The sequence below is a fragment of the Microcaecilia unicolor genome, chromosome 12, assembly GCF_901765095.1.
Source record: "Microcaecilia unicolor chromosome 12, aMicUni1.1, whole genome shotgun sequence".
NCBI classification, from domain to species: Eukaryota; Metazoa; Chordata; class Amphibia; order Gymnophiona; family Siphonopidae; genus Microcaecilia; species Microcaecilia unicolor.
This window is the reverse complement of record NC_044042.1, coordinates 38941123-38962463: the sequence shown is the minus strand read 5'-3', so window position 1 is coordinate 38962463 and position 21341 is coordinate 38941123. Positions and strand designations below refer to the sequence as shown.

Here is a 21341-nt window from a genome sequence, read left to right as displayed (position 1 = left end):
ACATTTCTTTTGTCGTCTTGTGGGTGGTTATTGGGAAGCTTGTGAAGAAAGTTAAACACCTACAAGCTCTTCTCTGCTGAACTCATGCTAAGAGGGATTTGGAACCAGATAATGTAATCTTGCACTGTTAATTCTGCCATCAGCACTGGAGGTGCCATTGATATTCATATGCATTCTTTTTCAGTGTTTTTAGCTCAGCATGACCCCACCCCACCCCCACCGTCAACCTACCTTCAGATCACTGCATCAACCTGTGACTTAGAGGAGCTCAGAGGTGGCCACTGTCCAGAACCTGACACAAGTGCATGCCTTGAACACTAGTGCACTTGTGTATTACTCCCACTCTTGGATTAGAGTATAAAAGATCACTTTTAAGTTTTCACTTTTCTTAAGATTTTGCTTTTAGACTTTTATAATAAATACTGTTGCCTTCCTCCCCCTGTGCCTCCCCAGCCTCCATATTTCTGTGCTGAAGTTGGAAAAGGTTGCCTAGTTTAAGGCTATTTTTAAAGGCTGGTGTTCATCAGCATAAAATAAATTTAGATCAAGATGGTCTCAGTAGTTCAGGTTTCAGTATCATGTATTCATACCGAAAGACTTACAACACATCACTCGTCACTAACCAAAAGATCCTAAAGTTCCATTCATGTATTCACTCAAATATTTAAACTTTTTAAGTATTTAGGTAATGTCCTTAAAGTATTTCCTGTATATACTCATCTGAATAATAAGAAAGTGTCGGGTCGAGGACTTAACCATCTGACATGTTTCGCTATTGCTGTATCAAGGATATGTCCCCTGAAACAAAAGAAGAGGAGAAAGAATGCTAAATTCTCCTAAAATACTTACAATAAGTATACAAAAAAAAAAAACCCTTTCAAGAGTCATACCTAATAGATAACCGCCAGCTATCTGATGGCATCCATTTTAAACATCAAAGAAGATAGCTTCGTCGTTTTTTGGAAACTATTTAAACCGCCCACTTAAAAATGACATCAATTCTCAGACATGTTTTTCTCATGAACCTTGTAGCCACTGTCAGTGGTGCCAGACTACGTTAGCTGGCACTGAATGGAGAGATCCTCAAACCAACTATAGGATTCGAGCCAGAGCAAAGCCTTAGTGCAAATGTAGTATATGTGATTACCTTTCCACGTGGCTTGGTTTACATCGGGTTCAGTAGTCGTCCGGTGAAAACCAGACTGACTGAACACAAATCTTGTGTTCTGACTCATAACCAACAGGCTCCTTTGGTAGTTCACTGGGAAGAGAAATCTCATTCTATTTATGATTTAAAATGGTGTGTGATTGAGACTATTACTGTAGGGTGGGATGGTGGTTCTGCTGAGAAGTTGTTGAACTTTAGGGAGCAGAAATGGATTTTCTCTCTTAACTCTGTTGTCCCTAGGGGTTTGAATCAGGAAGTGGAATGGATGACGTTAGTTTAGAGGGAGGTTTGTGGGAGGAGTTTCTGCTCATTAATATTAGTTGATGATGTTTTTAAGTGGGAATCAAATCCAGTTCCCCAGGATCAAAATCCGCTTCACTAACCACTAGGTTGCTCCTCTACTCCAGTGTGGGGCCTACTCCGGAGGAAGGCTCGCTTGCGGGTATCACACCATGTGATGTAACCAGAGCCATAACTTGACCAGAATGGAGTCCACAGCATTGGGTGTTACCGGGAAATAGTCGTGTGTGTCTGAAATTAGATGACTTCAGACAAAAGCCAGGGCAACAATTATTTGATAACGCCTGTTGTCCAGGGCACTACTGCTAGTAGAAAATGCAACAAAAAGACCAGTTTGAATTTTATTAATTTTTAAAGTTGTTCTATTTTTTTTATTGTCATGTAGCATCTGGTGCCTGGGTTGCTGATTCACCAGCACTAAATATTTTATTTTCTAATAAATCCCCAGTGTGATAAGAATGCAATAACCATAAAATAAATGAGCATAAGCAAAGGCATGATAAAATTATAAAATCTGCTTGTGGTAGAAATGCAGAAAGTGTTACCTGTCATTTGTTAAGAAGCATTGTGTGTGCATATAAAGATTAATAGGAGACTGTACTTATGTGGGCACAAGGATGACTGTCCCACTGTTACTCATCCTCAGGTGACATGTGTGACTCATTCACACATGTGCACAATAATGAGGACGTATCCTTGGAATTCTGGGGGAAACCATGGATAGTTCCTGAATATAGGGAAATGGGACTTGATATACTGCCTTTCTGAGGTTTTTGCAACTACATTCAAAGCGGTTTACATATATTCAAGTACTTATTTTGTACCAGGGGCAATGGAGGGTTAGGTGACTTGCCCAGAGTGACAAGGAGCTGCAGTGGGAATCGAACTCCGTTCCCCAGGATCAAAGTCCACTGCACTAACTACTAGGCTACTCCTCCTATAGCCCCTGGAGATCCAGTTTGGGGTGACAAAAGAAACTACACCCCAGCAACACCTTAGCACAGATCACAAACATTAGGCACACACATTCCATGAAATTCTATCGCGCCTTAATTTCCGCATGAAAATTGAAGCATATTCCCACTGCAGCTCCTTGTGACTCTGGGCAAGTCACTTAACCCTCCATTGCCCCGGGTACAAATAAATACCTGTATATACTATGTAAACCGTTTTGAATGTAGTTGCAAAAAACACAGAAAGGCGGTATATCAAGTCCCATTTCCCTTTCCCTGAAAGACTTCGTTTAACACAAGACTTGACTTCACTCTTCAGCCAGGCCTTTAATGGAAGAAGTAAATGACACTGGCTGCATATACTATAGCAGGACATGTTTACCCACTCCTACCCTAGCTAAAATAATGCTCAAGCACCTTTCTGACCTCATTTGCAACTTTCTTTAAATTAATCCCCTTATTTTCTTAGTCCTGCTACTCTTATCTATCTATGTATTCCATCTTTACTTGTACTGTCTATAAAAATGTTTTATTGTGTACTGTGTTGACATAATGTAGCATACTATGCCATACTTTGTATTGTTTGAATATTTTACTGCTGTACTACTACTACTACTATTTAGCATTTCTATAGCGCTACAAGGCATACGCAGCGCTGCACAAACATAGAAGAAAGACAGTCCCTGCTCAAAGAGCTTACAATCTAATAGACAAAAAATAAATAAAGTAAGCAAATCAAATCAATTAATGTGAACGGGAAGGAAGAGAGGAGGGTAGGTGGAGGCGAGTGGTTACGAGTCAAAAGCAATGTTAAAGAGGTGGGCTTTCAGTCTAGATTTAAAGGTGGCCAAGGATGGGGCAAGACGTAGGGGCTCAGGAAGTTTATTCCAGGCGTAGGGTGCAGCGAGACAGAAGGCGCGAAGTCTGGAGTTGGCAGTAGTGGAGAAGGGAACAGATAAGAAGGATTTATCCATGGAGCGGAGTGCACGGGAAGGGGTGTAGGGAAGGACGAGTGTGGAGAGATACTGGGGAGCAGCAGAGTGAGTACATTTATAGGTTAGTAGAAGAAGTTTGAACAGGATGCGAAAATGAATAGGGAGCCAGTGAAGGGTCTTGAGGAGAGGGGTAGTATGAGTAAAGCGACCCTGGCGGAAGATGAGACGGGCAGCAGAGTTTTGAACCGACTGGAGAGGGGAGAGGTGACTAAGTGGGAGGCCAGCAAGAAGCAGATTGCAGTAGTCTAAACAAGAGGTGATAAGGGTGTGGATGAGGGTTTTGGTAGAGTGCTCGGAAAGAAAGGGGCGGATTTTACGGATGTTGTAAAGAAAGAAACGACAGGTCTTGGCAATCTGCTGGATATGAGTAGAGAAGGAGAGAGAAGAGTCAAAGATGACCCCAAGGTTTCGAGCTGAGGAGACAGGGAGAATGAGAGAGCCATCAACAGAAATAGAAAACGGGGGGAGCGGGGAGGTGGGTTTGGGGGGGAAAATGAGAAGCTCGGTTTTGGTCATATTTAATTTCAGGTGGCGTTGAGACATCCAGGCAGCAATGTCAGACAAGCACGCTGAAACTTTGGTTTGGATGCAAGGTGAGATATCAGGGGTAGAAAGGTAGATTTGGGAGTTATCAGCATAGAGATGGTAGGAAAAGCCATGGGATGAGATTAATGAACCAAGGGAAGAAGTGTAGATAGAAAAGAGGAGGGGACCAAGAACAGAACCCTGAAGTACGCCGACAGGCAGAGGGATAGAAGTAGAAGAGGATCCACCAGAGTGAACACTAAAGGTGCGGAGGGAGAGGTAGGAAGAGAACCAGGAAAGGACAGAGCCCTGGAATCCAAGTGAGGACAGGGTATCGAGAAGTATGCTGTGATTGACAGTGTCAAAAGCAGCGGAAAGATCAAGAAGAATGAGGATGGAATATTGACCTCTGGATTTAGCCAGTAATTGTCCATTGCTTATGTTTGACTTATTCTTGCTGTACACCACCTTGAGTGCATTCCTTCAAAAAGATGGTAAATAAATCTTAATAAATGAATAAATAAAAATATATATCCTCTCCCCTTTGATCCTCTAACAAGAAGCAAACTGTTCCAAGCTGGTAAACATCATTGTTGAATTTAAGAAAACCAGTGCAAATCCACCTCTGCCTCCTTCCCACCCTCCCAACCACAAAAAATAAATCTGTGATAGCTGCCCCTCAGCAGTGGAAGAGTTTATTTTATTGTGTTAGTTGACTCTGGGGATTAACCAGAGAATAATTTAAAAGGAATAAACCAATTTCTTTACCTCAGGAGCTAATGACTTGGCCTTGGGTCGTTCTTTTCGTATGGGGTTTTTCTTTCAGCTCACAGGGAATCTGACACACACACACAGCATTCAGATGGTTTTTTTTTTTTTTTTAAGTCAAAGGTTTTAGCTTTGATGAAGGCCCACTTTGAAATGACAAGACATTATTCTGAAACTAAGGGGAGTTGATTTGAAATGTGGGTTTGGTGAGCAAGCCTGTCTTGCAGATATTTAGCAGATGAAAATGTATTTGGGTTATCAGGATTTCTACATGTCATCTGGCAGCTACAATCACCTGCCTGCGTTGTCTATAGAATCTGCTCTGAGTCAGCTGAAAGCCATTAGAAAACAGATTGGATGCAACTTGTATACATACAGTGAGGTGAGGAGAGAAAGAACTGTTCTTAGGTGTGGTGGCAGCAAGTAGGCCTCGGTGAAGGGCAAGAAAGCAGTTTGCAGCAACTCCAGGGGAAGGGGTGAATTCTGTGGCAGTTGTCAGGGCTGCATAGTTAGAGTGGACTGCAAGGAATTCTGAGTATTTCATCTGTAGGTAGGATTTCTCTGTAGCTGTGTTTTTTATTTGTAAGGCTCAGGATCAAGTAACAGCCCCCATCGACCCTAAATGCAGCTCCTTGATGATTTTATATGATTTCCCCCCCCCCCCCCCCATCTCTCTGGACCAGTTATTCTGCTTTCTTCCCACATTGTGTGGCTCTCAGTACATTTGAACCATGTGATACCTGAACTCTAACGTTGCTCCTGAATCTGTGAGAACAGTGCAGGAATCTGGGCGTGGCACAGTGCCACAGGAAAACTGAGCTGCCATTCCAGGGGCAGTTACCAGCAGCAAGCCTTCAGAGAAGATGATGGGGGATTAATAAATTGAGTAGGGGGAAGGGTTGGCTGGAAGTGGAGACACGATGTTAAAGGCAGATTGGTAGGAGAGGCAGAAGGGGTTGAGACTCACTGGAATAGGATTAGGAAAAGAGGATCTGGAGAGAATGTATTTTGGGGGAGGTGATCTGGTGAAACAGTATGTGTGGGGGGGAGATGGACTAAGGGGGGGAATAAGAAAAGGAGGAGGAAATAGAGAGTAGGAAGGAGCAAACATGAGTTGCTGCATGACTGGAATAAGAACATCATCAGAGTGGGGGTACTCCACTTTGGACCAGCCGCTTGATTAGAAAAGGACATTCCCCCCCCCCCCCCCCCCCAGCTCACAGTGCTTACATCTTTACCCAAGAATGGTCCTGGTATTCACACGGAAGTGTTTTTGACAAAGTAACTGATGCTTGATGTTTCAATCATTTTTATTCAAAACTTAAGAAGAAAAGTTAACATCATCATGTATGAACGTCTGATATTTTCCCCCCAATGTGGCTAAACACACATAGTACTTCTACCCCAACAAATAGAACTTAACCTCCCCCCCCCCCTTTTTTTTCCTTTGCTATGGCATCAAATGAACATAATAACGCAGGGTACAGGGCAATATCTAGAAGTTTAACAGTCTACTCCTGGCAGTTGGAGTCAGAGTATTCCAAAAGGGAGTCCAAGTGAGTTGGAAATGCACTCCAGTCTTCGTTTTAAAATCTGTAATTCCCACCTTCTCTACCCGCAGTAATGTTATCATACGCACACGCCACTGCGGTAACTGATGCTTGAAAGATAAATCTGTTGTAGTAATGACGTTTTGCATATGAAATACATCGTCACAGTTCTTACTTAGATGACCTTCCTCTCATTACAGGGGCTTGTAGCTAATGACATTTTATATTGATTGTGAATTTTCTTCTTATTTTCTGATGTGGTTTTCAAAATCTCAATTTAAAAAAAATGCATCATAGGGTTGTCACGTGATGCTGTGAACGACAGCGGACGCAAGTCAGCTCGCTGAGGGAACCCGATCCACTTTAACGCCTGTGAGACCTGAAACTCGGCACTACCCGCAGGGGAAAAAAGGGGTGAAAGTGTGCAGCATCGCATGGACAAATATTTATCTGCCCCGACGACCCGAATGTCGGTAAAAGTGCCGCGCAAAGGAGCAGACCGCAACAAGTCCAGCGAGGACAAAATGGCGCCCAGCCCTCCGCCTCGAGCAGCTTCTGCGGAGTTCCTGGCCGAGATAACAGAGGCAGTAGTCAGTGCTCTGGACTCGCGTTTTCAGCAACTCTCGGAACAAATAGCGGGAATCGCACAGAACACAGCAGAGTTGCACCGCCGCACAGGAGAATTGGAGGTCAGAGTCTCGGACACAGAAGACACGATACAGGCCCAAAATGAGAAAATAGAGTGCCTAGAAGCGCTGGCTCAGTCTCAGCATGAAAAACTGGAGGACCTGGAGAACAGAGCGAGGCGTGAGAACCTAAGATTTGTGGGCTTTCCAGAATCAGTTTCGGAGGCAACATTGGCAGCCACGCTGGAGACATGGTTGGTGGCGCGCTACCCTGAGGTGGCTAACCATGGGAAAATCTGCATGGATAGAGTACATAGAGTGGGCCCAGCGAGGCTGAATGTGGAGAGGCCGAGGGTATTAATCGCAAAGTTCCACAAGTATTTGCAGAAAGCCCAATTGTTACAGCTGTATAAGACCAATCGAGAAGACGCCCGGTTTGAGGGGAAAAAAATGCATCATCTCTTACTGCTCGAGTAAGCAAGACAGCCAATCGTTTTGTAATTCTCTTGACCATCCAACGTGAGATAAGAATTTTGTGCCATAAAGAAGATCACTTTCAGTGCCTGCTGACTTCCAAAATGCTTGAGAAGTTTGCAGTACTTTTTCCTGCAGGGAGTTTTTGGTGAGTTGCCATCTTGGTGAGCTGTTTTGATATTCTATTCAGAGAAAAAGAAATACAGCTGTGTCTTGTTAATCATATCTCATTAAAGCATCTCGGTAATTGTTCTTAATGATACGGCACAATCCTCTCGCGGTGAACCCTGCTATAGCGAATAGCACAGAAGCTTGCCATTATTTCTCAGGCAGACGACAACAAACTGAAAACCCTTTTCTGAGAATGCTTATTTTAAATAGTAAGGATTTTCACAGCTGCAATGTAGATGGTCCTACCATGGCTTTCTGAGAAAGTTGACGGGGAACAGATTTATCAAGCTGCACACAGAGGTTAATGGGGCATAATATTGAGACATGCAGCACCTCAGGTGGAAGATGAGTGCTGTTTGGCCTGTAGCTGATGACCACTATTCTAGATAGTTAAATTATTCATAAATTATGGCATTAAGGGCTCAGTTTCTGTAGTATGTCTTTGTCACTGAAACAGCTAGGAAGGGAGTCTCCATAAAAGTAAAACCATAGCGAAATTTTAAATATCACAACCATGGCCTATGGTGGTCCACCAGTAATCAAGTCACTTATCATTGTTCCCAGCTGAGGCCCGATATATCTATGACGTTGTAGAAGAGCTGTTTACCTTAGTGGAGTACTATTCTAGGATTTCAGGGATGACTTGAATTTTTTTTTCTTATCGCTGAGTTCAGAGATAATCCATCTTAGTGACCTGTCAAAAAGTCATCACTGTCTTTTTTTTTTTCTACTGCATCACAGAAGAAGACAAAGGTGAAAAGGCAGAAGAGAAAAGAATTGACTTCAGCACAGTGCATGGGGAGGAATAGAGCTAAGTGGAGGACAATGCACAGGAGGGTGGGGAGAATAGAATAGATTGGAGGACCATACTTGGGGAGGGAGAATAGGCAAATGTATGCTGTCAGAAGGAGCTCTGGTCCCCGCCCTCACACTTCTTTCTTTCTGCCAGCTGGTGACTTAGCAAGGCAAAAATCTGCCTGAGGATCCATTGACTTAGGACATCTGAGAAGGCCTTTGTTAAATATGTGAGCCCTAGGTGAATGCTTAATTTGCTTGTGCCTTATTCTGCTGTACCTTCATTGTAAAGAAATGTAATATTTTCTCCTTTTGATGACCCTGTCTGTACCCGTTCAGCTAACCAGAATTGGATAGAAATCTGCTTCCTCTTGCTAATGTAATAATCAAGTAATATATTATTTAATTATGGATTGTGAAATTATTTCAATACCATAGTCTGATCATTCTGTGGTTAAATTTGATTATCCTTTGATTGATAGTCTGAAGACTATAAAGGGTTTATCTGTTCAAAGGGTTAGACCTAAAATTGACACACCATTGTTATCTTCTAAACTAACTTCTTTAGTTAGGGTTGAAGCTGATATGAGTGCCTCAGAAGCCTTGAGACAGTGGAATAAAATGTTAGATCAAACAGTTGAGATTTCTCCTTTGAAAAAGAAAGTGTTATGAAAGGAGGGGTTGGTCATAGAAAAATTCACGTAGGAATTTGAGAAGAGAATTCAGGAAAATTGAGAGGAGTTGGATTCAGTAATGATGACATTAAACAAATGTTTAATTTGAATTTGGAGGAATATAAGGAGTCCATGTCTCAACCAAGGGATTTGTACTATTAAGGGAAAATTCATGGGGCTTTAAATAGACCTAAATAATTGTTTAGTGTGGTTAGGATTCTGACTCCAGAAGTACCTTTGAATGATAATTTCAATTCTATAACAACTGATCAATTTGGAGATTTTTTTATTTTTTGGAAAGGTGGAGAAATTAGGTAGCGGTTTCGGTTCTCAATTACCAGAGGAGACTGTTGGCAACTGTTGAGTAGTTGGTCTTGTTTTGAGTTATCACAGGATTCTGAGGTTTGGTCAATTGTTAAAGGTCTGAAACCTACTTTGGGTAATAGTGCTTAAAGCTACAGATGAAAGTTTGGGGACTGTAGTTTCATTAGTGTTAAATGTTTCATTAGCTAAAGAGGAAGTTCTGGATGCATTGAAAGTTGCCACAGTTTGACAGTTATTTAAAAAGGCCTCTTTGAATAATCTCATTTGAATAATTTTAGACCAGTTGCTTCCTTACCTATGATGACGAAGATTTTGGAGAAAATAGTTTTAAAACAACTAGAAAGTTATTTAGAGGAAGCAAAGATTTTAGACCCTTTTCAGTGGGTTCCATAGGGCCCATAGTACAGAATTTTTACTTATACAACATTAGATATTTTAAGACAGGGTCTGGATAATTCATCTTGCTATTTTCTTCTTATGTTAGATTTGATACAGTGAACTATTCTATCTTGATAAATAAACTTATAGCTTGTAGTATTACAGGGTCTGGCCTTACATGGTTCACCTTATTTTTGAGTAATCGAAAATTAAAGGTGCGAATTGGAGACTGATTTTCTGAAAAGAGGTAGCTGACAACAGGAGTGCCACAGGGCTCATCACTGTCTAAGGTTTTATTTAATATCGATTACCATTTTGCTGTTTGAGTTCACCGAATGTACACTGTTGAATATATGCAGATGATATCCAGTTCTTTTTCCCTTGGATTCGTCTGTGAAAGATGCAGTTGTACAGTTGCAATCAATTTTTGCTGTTATAGCAAAGTGGTTAACAGATTAATAAGTTAGCTTTGGACGTGGTAAGACAGAAATTATGCTTATTGGAGAGGTTTATGGAGAACAGATTCCAGATACAATCAAGCTCTGTGATTGAAGTTCACTTGACCCAACAGATTCACAATTTAGGTGCCATTTTAGATGTTCACTTAAATTTCAAATCATGTATTAGAAAGGTAGTTCAGAGCTCATGTTTTGAGAATGTTGAGTAGACTGAAGGGGTGTATCTCGATAGAAAATTTTAGGTTGACAGTTCACAGTTTGGTTATGAGTGGCTTGGATTACTGCAACGCCTTACACCTGGGTTTACCTAAAACCAGTATTAGTGCATTGCAGATTGTTCAGAATACAGTGGCATGACCTATTTCCAGTCACTTGCGCTTTCAGCATATTAGTCTGGTATTGAAGCATTTTCAGTGGTTGCCTTTGGGGAAAAAAGAATCCATTTTAAGATCCTGCTCTTTATTCATAAAGCCTGGAAACAAGATTCTAATTTTTATTTAGGGACAATTTAAGATCAGCCTACTAGAACTTTAAGATCTGCAGGTACTTTTCAGTTAACTATTCCAGCATTGAGAGAGATTCATTTTGAAGACACTAGGCAACGGACTTTTTCTATAGCAGGCCCAATCTTGTGGAACAATTTACTGGTGCAAATTAGGACAATGAAATATACCACTCAAAAAAAAAACTGTTGAAGACACCTTGTGAAACATTTTAGAGTTGGTCTTTGTAAAGTCTTTTCAGCTTATTGAACAGATGAGTCAAGTGGCAGAATTTCTGTTAAGAAGGTTCATTTTAATGTGTAAGATGAATTGTTTTTTGTTTTATTGTTTTGTTTTTATTGTATAGGATGTGATTTAGGACTGTGTATGTGACTTTTATGTGCTTGGTTAATTATGTGGAATATAAATTAATAAACTAAATTAAACTAACCTAATAGCAACATGAGTTGGAGAGGCATTCTTCTGAAGTATGGGTTGGTTTGGTGCATACTATAAGCTGCAAATTTCAGAATTTCCTAGGCTCTAGTTCTGCCTGAGTGAATTTCCTTGAAATTCATTTGTGTGGATGTCCTCGAATCTGTAATTTGTAGCTCAAAGGTAGACTTCAGTCTGAGAGAACCTTGGTGATTGCCCCTCACCAAAGAACTACTTGCTTGGGACAGTTACAGCTAACATATTTTTGTAATTTGTTTTCATTTAATTTCAGCCCTGGAAACCAGATTATTTAACTGCTGGTCCTCACTACTTACATTCAGAGTGGCCACACCTGACTTGTGAATTAAACCCAGGTGTTCCTCATGAACCATAAGGCCTGTTTGGATTTTCCTTTCTAATGAAGTTGGTGACGCTTTTCCCTTCTCTCCTTGTTGCCTATTCCTACAGTTTCACACCACCGAATGAGTCGCTATTCTGTAGAATTATCCTGGGCTTTTCATGCTGTATTCATGTTTTAAAAATGTTTTCTTCTATCTTTCAACTACTACTACTACTACACCTCCCAAATTGCAAAAACGTATTCTACAAAACTGTCCACTCTGCAGACTTCACTTACCTAGGAACCAAATGGTGGAACTCCTTACCACCCAAAATAAGAAGTGTACAGGAATATACTAGATTCCGCAAAATCCTCAGTAGAGAGATGTGGTAGCCATGTTAGTCCACTTTTAAAGCCAGTCAATAGAAATAGAATAAAATAAAACATAGAAAAGAAAATAAGATGATACCTTTTTTATTGGACTAACAATACATTTTTTGATTAGCTTTCGAAGGTAGCCCATCTTTGTCAGATCAGAAATAAGTGTATAAGAAACAAGAAATTTGCTTATTTCTGATCTGGTACAAAATCCTCAAAATCGTTCCTATTCAAACAAACCCTCACAAAGAACAACCATATCTCAAACAATTAATTATTACCTGAATTGGTTATTACTCTATTTACCATTAACTTTCTCTTCGCTTCATGTACAATTTCTCATTCGTAATAGATTTTCTAAATGTTAAATATCCATAGCTATCCCAGTATGTTTATGATATTGTATTGCAAAATTGGATTCTTACAACAAATTACTTTCTTATGCATTGTTCTTTGTTATGTATCCTATACTGTTTCTTGTAAGCCACATTGAACTCAAACTTGTTTGGGATAATGTGGGATATAAATGTCATAAATAAATAAATGATGGCCAGTATCAAGGTCATCCCCCTTTAGGCGATCTCAGATCACAGAATGATCCTTTTCTTTCTATCTCTTCTTATTTATCCTTGAAGCAAAAGGGACTTTTTTTTTTTTCTGTTCATGGTCCACTTCATCTGTTATGTAAGGCTCTCAGCAATGAGAGAGATGGCATTACAAATTTGCTTTAGGGTTGAAGCATGACTGTCTTATAACTACTCATCTTGGGCTCCTTTTACAAAGCAGCACTACCGATTAGCGTGCACTGAATGTAAAGAAGCCTATGGAAATTGAATGGACTTGTTCGCATTCAGTGCTCTGCTAATCGGTAGCGCCGCGTTGTAAAAGGAGCCCATTGTTTGCTGGATATACAATGAATGTTTCAAAACAGTATATTTACAAAAAGGTTTTTCATTTGGATTCATTTCTCAAGTGCTAATGTTTTTTTTTTCTACAGCCTTGCTGTGAATTTTAAGGGAGATCGTCCCCTTCTAAGCAGAGCCAGTACAAGGGTAGTGGGTGCCCTTGGCAAACCTTCAACCTACACCCTTTTCCATTAACTTTCATGTGTTTAGCCTGCAGCCACCCCACAAATTTTGATAATTAAACTCGCCAGTCATAGTCGTCACACAAAAAAACTCCAGGTTAAAATATGTGCCTCTGGCTGTTTGAATTTGTGTTTTATTGCTTTGAGGGCAGCTGATGTTTGCTGCTCCCAAGAAGCTGCTGCCCTAGGCAACTACCTAGTCTAACCTGATAGTTGGGCCAGCCCTGTTTTCAGGCCTTATATTGCCTTTGATTTTCCTGGCAGACAATTAATAGGCAACTACACAGGTAATGAAAGGACCTATTTTTTCCAGGAATTGTTAATGTCTCAGATAAATCAAGATGTCTAAAATTAACACTGTGTACTATATTTTTAGAATAACTATTATAGACACATTTTTTTCTAATGATGTTTCTATTTGTACCCAGATTTTTTCACCAATTTTTCATACTTCCCTTCAGACATAATAGCATAGTAAATGACGGCAGATAAAGACCAGTACAGTCCATCCAGTCTGCCCAACAACATAAACTCATTTTACATGGTATGTGATACTTTATATGTATACCCGAGTTTGATTTTTCATTGCCTTTCTCAGGGCACAGACCATAAAAGTCTACCCAGCACTGTTATTGAACTTTCCATATCTATTCAGTTACGATCAGGGCGTAGACCGTAGAAGTCTGCCCAGCACCAATTTTGCTTCCCAGTTATCGGCATCACCACCCAATCTCTGCTATGATTTTGTAGATCCATTCCTTCTGAACAGGATTCCTTTGTGTTTATCCCACGCATCTCACCACCCCCCGCGGGAGGGCATTCCACGTATCTACCACCCTTTCCATGAAAAAATACTTCCTGACATTACTCCGGAGTCTGCCCCCCCCCCCCCCCTCAACCTGAATTCATGTCCTCTAGTTCTAACGCCTTCCCATCTGCGGAAAAGGTTTGTTTGCAGATTAATGACTTTCAAATATTTGAACATCTGTATCATGTCACCCCTGTTTCTCCTTTCCTCCAAGGTATACATGTTCTGGTCGGAAAGTCTCTCCTCGTGCGGTTTGCAATGCAAATCCCATACCATTTTTGTAGCTTTTCTTTGCACCGCTTCCAGTCTTTTTACATCTTTTGCAAGATACGGCCTCCAAAACTGAACACAATACTCTAAGTGGGGCCTCACCAACGACTTGTAGAGGGGCATCAACACCTCCTTTCTTCTGCTGGTATTACCCCTCTCTGTGCAGGCTAGCATCCTTCTGGCCACGGCCGTCGCCTTACATAGAGGCATATTTTCAAAGCACTTAGCCTTCCAAAGTTCCATAGGTTTCTAATGAACTTGGAAGGCTAAGTGCTTTGAAAATGTGCCTCATAGTAACATAGTAGATGACGGCAGAAAAGACCTGCACGGTCCATCCAGTCTGCCCAACAAGATAAACTCATACTACTTTTTGTGTATACCTTACCTTGATTTGTACCTGTCCTTTTCAGGGCACAGACCGTATAAGTCTGCCCAGCACTATCTCTGCCTCCCAACCACCAGCCCCGCCTCCCACCACCGGTTCTGGCACAGACCGTATAAGTCTGCCCAGCACCATCCCCACCTCCCAACCACCAGTCCCGCCTCCCACCACCGGCTCTGGCACAGACCGTATAAGTCTGCCCAGCACCATCCCCACCTCCCGCCACTGGGTCTGCCACCCAATCTCGGCTAAGCTCCTTAGGATCCATTCCTTCTGAACAGGATTCCTTTATGTTTATCCCATGCATGTTTGAATTTCGTTACCGTTTTCATTTCCACCACCTCCGCGGTTGTCACATTGTTTCTTCACCTTCATATCCTCTGACACCAACACCCCAAGGTCTCTCTCCTGAGTCGATTTTACTAATCTCTCTCCTCCTATTCGGTATCTCTCTTTTGGGTTTCTACACCTCAAGTATATCACTCTGCACTTCTTGGCATTAAATGTTAACTGCCAGACCCTCGACCATTCTTCTAACCTTTGGAGATCCCTTCTCATTGTTTCTACTCCCTCCAGGGTATTCACTCTATTGGCTATCTTCGTGACATCCACAAAAAGGCAAACCTTTCCTTCCAACCCTTCAGCAATATCTCTCACAAATATATTAAACAGAATAGGCCCCAGCACCGACCCCTGAGGAACTCCACTGCTCGCCTTCCTATCCGAGCGGATTCCATTTACCACTACCCTCTGCCACCTGCCGGCCAACCAGTTACTTATCCAGTTCACCACTTTCGGTCCCAAGTTCAGCCCTTTCAGACCAGAGACCACAGGCTGCAGCTTCTATTAAAATCTGGTACCGTATTTTTCGGACTATAAGACGCACCGGACCATAAGACGCACCTAGGTTTTAGAGGAGGGAAATAGGAAAAAAAAAATTTTCCTTTTTCCCTCCTCTAAAACCTAGGTGCTCCGGTGCGTCTTGTCCGAGTTTTGGACCGCCGTCCCGTACTTACACGATTCCATGTTCCCTGGTGGTCTAGTGACGTCGGGGCAGGAAAGAGCCCCCTCTTTCCTGCCCATCGCGCTGCTCTCCGTGCTCCTCACTGCTTTCTGACGGTCTCGGCGAGATTCAAAATTCTCGGCGGCCATTTTGAATATCGCCGAGACCGTCAGAAAGCAGTGAGGAGCACAGAGAGCAGCGCGATGGGCAGGAAAGAGGGGGTTCTTTCCTGCCCCGACGTCACTAGACCACCAGGGAACATGGAATCGTGTAAGTACGGGATGGCGGTCCAAAAACGCTACCTTCGGACTAGACGCACCCCCCATTTTCCTCCCAAATTTTGGGGGAAAAAAGTGCGTCTTATAGTCCGAAAAATACGGTATGTTTGCACTCTGAGCTCAGCCAGTAGGTGCTGTAACTGTGATAGGGCTAAAATCCCTCTCCCTTTCTCCCAAAGACTGTGGGTGCTTTCTTTATAGAACCCCTGGGCCCTGGCAGCCCAAGGAACCGGGTCTAGGAATGAGACCTGTAACTCTCACATGGCTAGATAGTGTTGATACAGGACCATTGAGCCATCCCACTTGTTTATTAACAGTTGCCAGAACGAAGGTAATATACAAAGCGAGAGAGAGAGAGAACAGACTACTGCCTGGCAAAATTATCTTTAAAATATGTTAGCTTGTTAGTTTGATTCATGTTTAAATTTGGCTTTTAGCAGATGGCAAGAATGCAAATTAGTGCTAAACACTGAAGCCAATGAGAAATCAGAAGATATTCTTTGGGTATAGAACAGTAGGGTAGAATCAGCAGTAATATTTACATTTCTTCATTGAAGTAGTAAGTATTTTTGTTACGTGCAGGTGAGTTTATCTAATATGGGCCTCGTAAAGGAAGGTTAAACAGCCTGGAGAAGAGACAAAAATAATGATAAAAATTTATAAGTGATAGATGTGTATACAGCTAAGAAAAGTTTGTTTTCTGATCATTTTAAATGACATTTTCCCCAATTTTTGGGCATTTATCTTTTGTTTCACCTCGCGCATGCATTGCATCAGTGAAGTAGCTGCTTAATGGCTAGAGCAGTAGGTTGAGAACCAGGTTCAAATCCTCCCTGCTGTTCCTTCTGAGACTGGGCATCCAAATGGTGGATGACGTTTAATGAGAGCAAGTGCAAAGTGATGCATGTGGGAAAGAGGAACGATAACTGCATGTTGCAAGGTTCCACATTAGGAGTCACTGACCAGGAAAAGGATCTATGTGCCATCGTTGATAATACATTGAAACCCTCTACTCAGTGTGCAATGGCGGCTAAGAAAGCCAATAGAATGTTAGGTATTATTAGGAAGGGAATGGAAAACCAAAAATGAGAATGTTATCATGCCTTTGTATTGCTCCATGATCCGACCGCTCCTCGAATACTGTGTTCAGTTCTGGTGACCGCATCTCGAAAAAGATAAAGCAAATTAGGAAAGGCACAAAGAAGAGAGACTAAAATGATAGTCTTTCCCTATAATGAAAGACTAAAGTGGCTATGGCTCGTCAGCTTGGAGAAGAGACGGCTGAGGGGTGATATGATAGAGGTCTATAAAATACTGAGAGGAGTGGATCAGGTAGAGGTGAATCACTTGTTTGCTCTTGCCAAAAATACTAGGGGGCACGCAACGAAGCTACTAAATAATAAATTTAAAACAAACCGGAGAAAATATTTCTTCACTCAATGTGTAATTAAACTCTGGAATTCGTTGCCAGAGAATGTGGTAAAAGCAGTTAGCTTAGCAGGGTTAAAAAAAGGTTTGACTAATTTCCTAAATGAAAAGTCTATAAGTCATTGTTAAGGTGGACTTGGGGAAAGTCCACTGCTTATTTCTAAGATTATTTTATTTTATTTATTTGTTACATTTGTATCCCACATTTCCCCACCTATTTGCAGGCTCGATGTGGCTTACATAGTACGGAGAGGCGTTTGCAGACTCCGGTGTTAACAAATACAAAGTGATGTTGTGGTAAGATAAAGTTCATGTGGCACGGCCACATTAGGGAATCAAAACAGTGGGAGAGTGGTGTTATGTCCATTACGTACTTTAGTATTGTTGTGTTGCCGAGATCAGGTATTTAAGTTGGATCGGTAGGGTATGCCTTTTTAAACAGGTTAGTTTTTAGTGTTTTCCGGAAGTTTAGGTGGTTGTACATTGTTTTCAAAGCTTTTGGTAATGCGTTCCACAGTTGTGTGCTTATGTAGGAGAAGCTGGATGCATAGGTTGATTTGTATTTTTGCAGCTTGGGTAGTGCAGATTTCTAGTTGGTAGGTCGATTAAGTCTGTCATGTATTCTGGGGCTTCACCGTAGATAATTTTGTGAACCAGGGTGCAGATTTTGAAAGCAATGCGTTCTTTGATTGGGAGCCAGTGTAGTTTTTTGCGGAGGTGTTTTGCACTTTCGAATCACGTTTTTCCAAATATAAGTCTAGCTGCCGTGTTTTGAGCAGTCTGGAGTTTGTTTAGAGTTTGTTCTTTGCATCCCGCATAAATTCCATTGCAGTAATCTAAGTGGCTTGGTACCATTGATTGTATCAGGTTGCGAAATGTTTCCCTTGGGAAGAATTGTTTCACGCGTTTGAGTTTGTACATTGAGTGGAACATTTTCTTTTTTTTTGGATTTCATTTGACTCTCCAGTTTTAAGTTGCGGTCCATTGTAACACCAAGGATTTTCAGGCTGTCTGAGATAGGAAGGGTGTGATCTGGGGTGTCGATACTTGTGGGGTTGTCCACACTATGTTGGGATAAGAGGATGAGACAGTGTGTTTTTTCTTTATTGAGTTTTAGTTGAAATGCATTCGCCCATGAGTCCATGATGTTCAAGCAGAGCTTGATTTCGTTGGTGATTTCTGTCAGTTTAGTTTTGTAAGGAATGTGTATTGTGACATCGTCTGCATAGATGAAAGAGTTGAGGCCTTGGTTGGATAAGGACTTGGCTAGAGGGATCATTATTAAGTTGAAGAGGATCGGTGATAGCGGTGATCCTTCTGGTACTCCACAGTCTGCTTTCCACGGTGACGATACGTTTGAGTTTGATTTTACTTGATATGTTCTTGTGGTTAGGAAACCCTTGATCCAGCTAAATATGTTTCCGCCAGTCCCAAACTTATCTAGTAGTCTTATTAGTATATTATGGTTTACCATGTCGAATGCGCTGGACATGTCGAATTGGAGGAGAAGGATGTTTTTGCTATTTCCTACTTGAATTTGGCTAGGAGAGTGAGTAGTACTGTTTTGGTGCTATGGAGGGGGCGAAATCCTGACTGTGATTCGTGTAATATTGAGAATTTGCTTATATAATCTTCAAGTTGTTTGGTTACCATGCTTTCCATCAGTTTGACTACCAGCGGGATAGATGCTACTGGACGGTAGTTAGCGATTTCATTTGTTTTTTTCTTGGTGTCTTTTGTTATCGGGGTGAGTAGGATAAGCAGCATAAAATCTGTTTTACTGTTCTGAGATCTTGCCAGGTACTTGTGACCTGGATTGGCCACTGTTGGAAACAGGATACTGGTCTTGATGGACCTTCGGTCTGTCCCTGTATGGTATGTTTTCTTGTGTACAAAAGAAGTATTGTTCTTTCAGGATTATTCCCCACTGGTTCAGGTCCAGAGGAGAGCTCTTGCTCTGATTTGTTCAACACTGTTTGCCCTTCTCTACCCAGCTAAACTAAGGATCAGCCATGACAGCCAAACCTAGCTTTTATGATCATGTGGAGGAGGCCAGGGGCTTCCTTGCAAAGCTGCCTTCCACATTGGCAGAGACTTGAGCACACAATAATGGTGGCATGGAAGGAAGAAAAACTGTGGTTTGCAGTGTACCGAAATATTGTTCTGAGACCGTGGAGCTGGAGCAACATTTTTTTCACTGTTCTTGCAGCTAATGTCTTGGAATATAGATGAATGTAATTGCACAATTTTTTGGCTTTGAGAAGTTTGTGGTGGTTATGGAACAGCAACAATTCCCCTGATGCAGCAGTGGCGAAACAGGGATTCCTTGTGTTCTGCATTCGTTGGGCTCTGAATACCTGTTGGAGATAAGTACAATACAGAGTTGCTACACTTCGTTGAAAGTTGAAAGTGATTTACCAGCATAGCGGACTGAGGAACCGATGCTCAAAACTGGTTCTAGCCAGTCTAGTGATCATGTTATTCAGCGTCTAATGCACAAAGGGGTTTTGCATGGTTTTTACCGTTTTGGGTAGCAGCTAACGATAATCATATGCAAATGTATTGCAAAGAGCTGATTAGTATTAAAATGAGCATTCTGAGCAATGCAGGGAAAGAAGTGTCTTCCTTTAATATGCAAAATTTTCCGTCAGGTCTGGAACTGTCATCGTGTGAGGGAGACTTCTGGAAAGAAGAGTCTGCTTGCATTTTTCAATATCAAAACTTCTCGACGAGCAGAGAACAGCTTTAGAAGGGCAGAGAAACAGCTTAGGGGAGGAGGGGGGCTTTCAGCAAGGAAGAGATTTTTTTTTTCAATGGCAAACAGTGTCCAAGAGCAGAGAACAGCTTAGGATGGAGAAACAAGTAGACAGCCAATGGGTAAAACCCCTGTGATAGCTGGGGGGGGGGGGGGGTGTGAGCTTTCAGCAAGGAGGAAATCCCCATGCAAAATCATCAGGGGCAGAGGGAAGGCAAGTAAACTGCAGGAGAAAGGTGGAGCCAGCACCAGCGCCCTGCAAGGAAAAGGAGAGGAGGACTGTGGAGCCAGCAAGTACTGCAGGGAAAAATAAAGAGTACACCAGCCCTAGCACATGCGCAGAACCGAGACACTTACCGAGAGACTGTTCTATGCATGTGCTAGGCGCTGTTGAGAATTTAGGGGTCCCGAGCCCCCCCCAAGAAGGCTAGAGTGACCTTAATCTGACTCCATCTCTAAATAACACTAGTACTGGGGTAATCAAGGAGTTATTGCCTCTAAGGGAGACGTTAGGTCTAAGGAAAAGATATCAGCCTTATGACAAACTGGATTTAGACTACAGGTTATACAATGCAGCGAATGATAGCCTGATGTAGCAAAAGCATTTATACTTACAGCCTTTCATCATTAAGTGAAGCCCACAAATCATCATTTGGAATGAAGAGTTTATTTGCAAATCAGACTTTAATCAGGTACATTCAGCAGATAGATTCTGAGTTCAACTGGCCAGAGCCCTGCCCTCTAGGACGCGTTGGGGAAATCGTTCCAACGAGGGCTTGCATGCACCCTGCTTTTATACAATTTGGTCACTATACAAGTCTATGGAGAGGGATTTTTTTTCTCTAATCTTGCTTAATCTTTGAGTCATGCCCTCCGGTCAGGTGCCCCTCTTTCCGTTTTAGCTATTGCAAGTTATTGTGCAATTTCCCTTTTTGTAAACACTTCCCTAGATACGGACATCCAAACATCCAAACATTAGCTATTGCAAGCTATTGTGTAATTTCCTTTTTTGTAAACACTTTGTTCTTATGAAGATATCTAAATATGGATATATCAATTTCATAACATCTTGTGATCTGGGTGCCAACTTATTAAAGACAGACTCCGTGTTATGAACCAAACTTCTTATCATTTCTGTCTTTAATTTCTACATCATGTGTGTTACACTCAATTTGGAAGTAGCACCAGGTTTCATTAGAACTCACCAAGCAGTCCTTGCTCTTGCAGGCTCTCTGCTATAAGGCCATCATCTTGTTATCAGGCCTAGTCAGTGCTTTTCAGCTGTTTAAAGCTATGTAGCTTGGCCCACCACTATTCCAGTGGATAGGTCTCAAAGTAGAACACATATTAACCTGCAGGAAAAGCAAGTCCTTGCTCAGCCAGTCATAGATTTTTAAACCTAGCTGGTATTTTTACAGCCTGAGTCCTAAAATCTGGCCTACCACCCTTCCGGTGGGCATCCAGTGAGGGCCTCTTGCTGTAGTATAATTATACATTCCCCACTTGTCACCCCCTCTGAGGAGGGGTGACACAAAG

The 21341-nt window shown here is 41.8% G+C and overlaps 1 protein-coding gene across 2 annotated transcripts in view; it reads left to right on the top strand.

Moving 5' to 3' along the window:
- The window catches only part of ALG9 (ALG9 alpha-1,2-mannosyltransferase), a 178166-nt gene that overhangs the window by 85834 nt on the left and 70991 nt on the right, over window positions 1-21341 (top strand). The window lies entirely within an intron of this gene.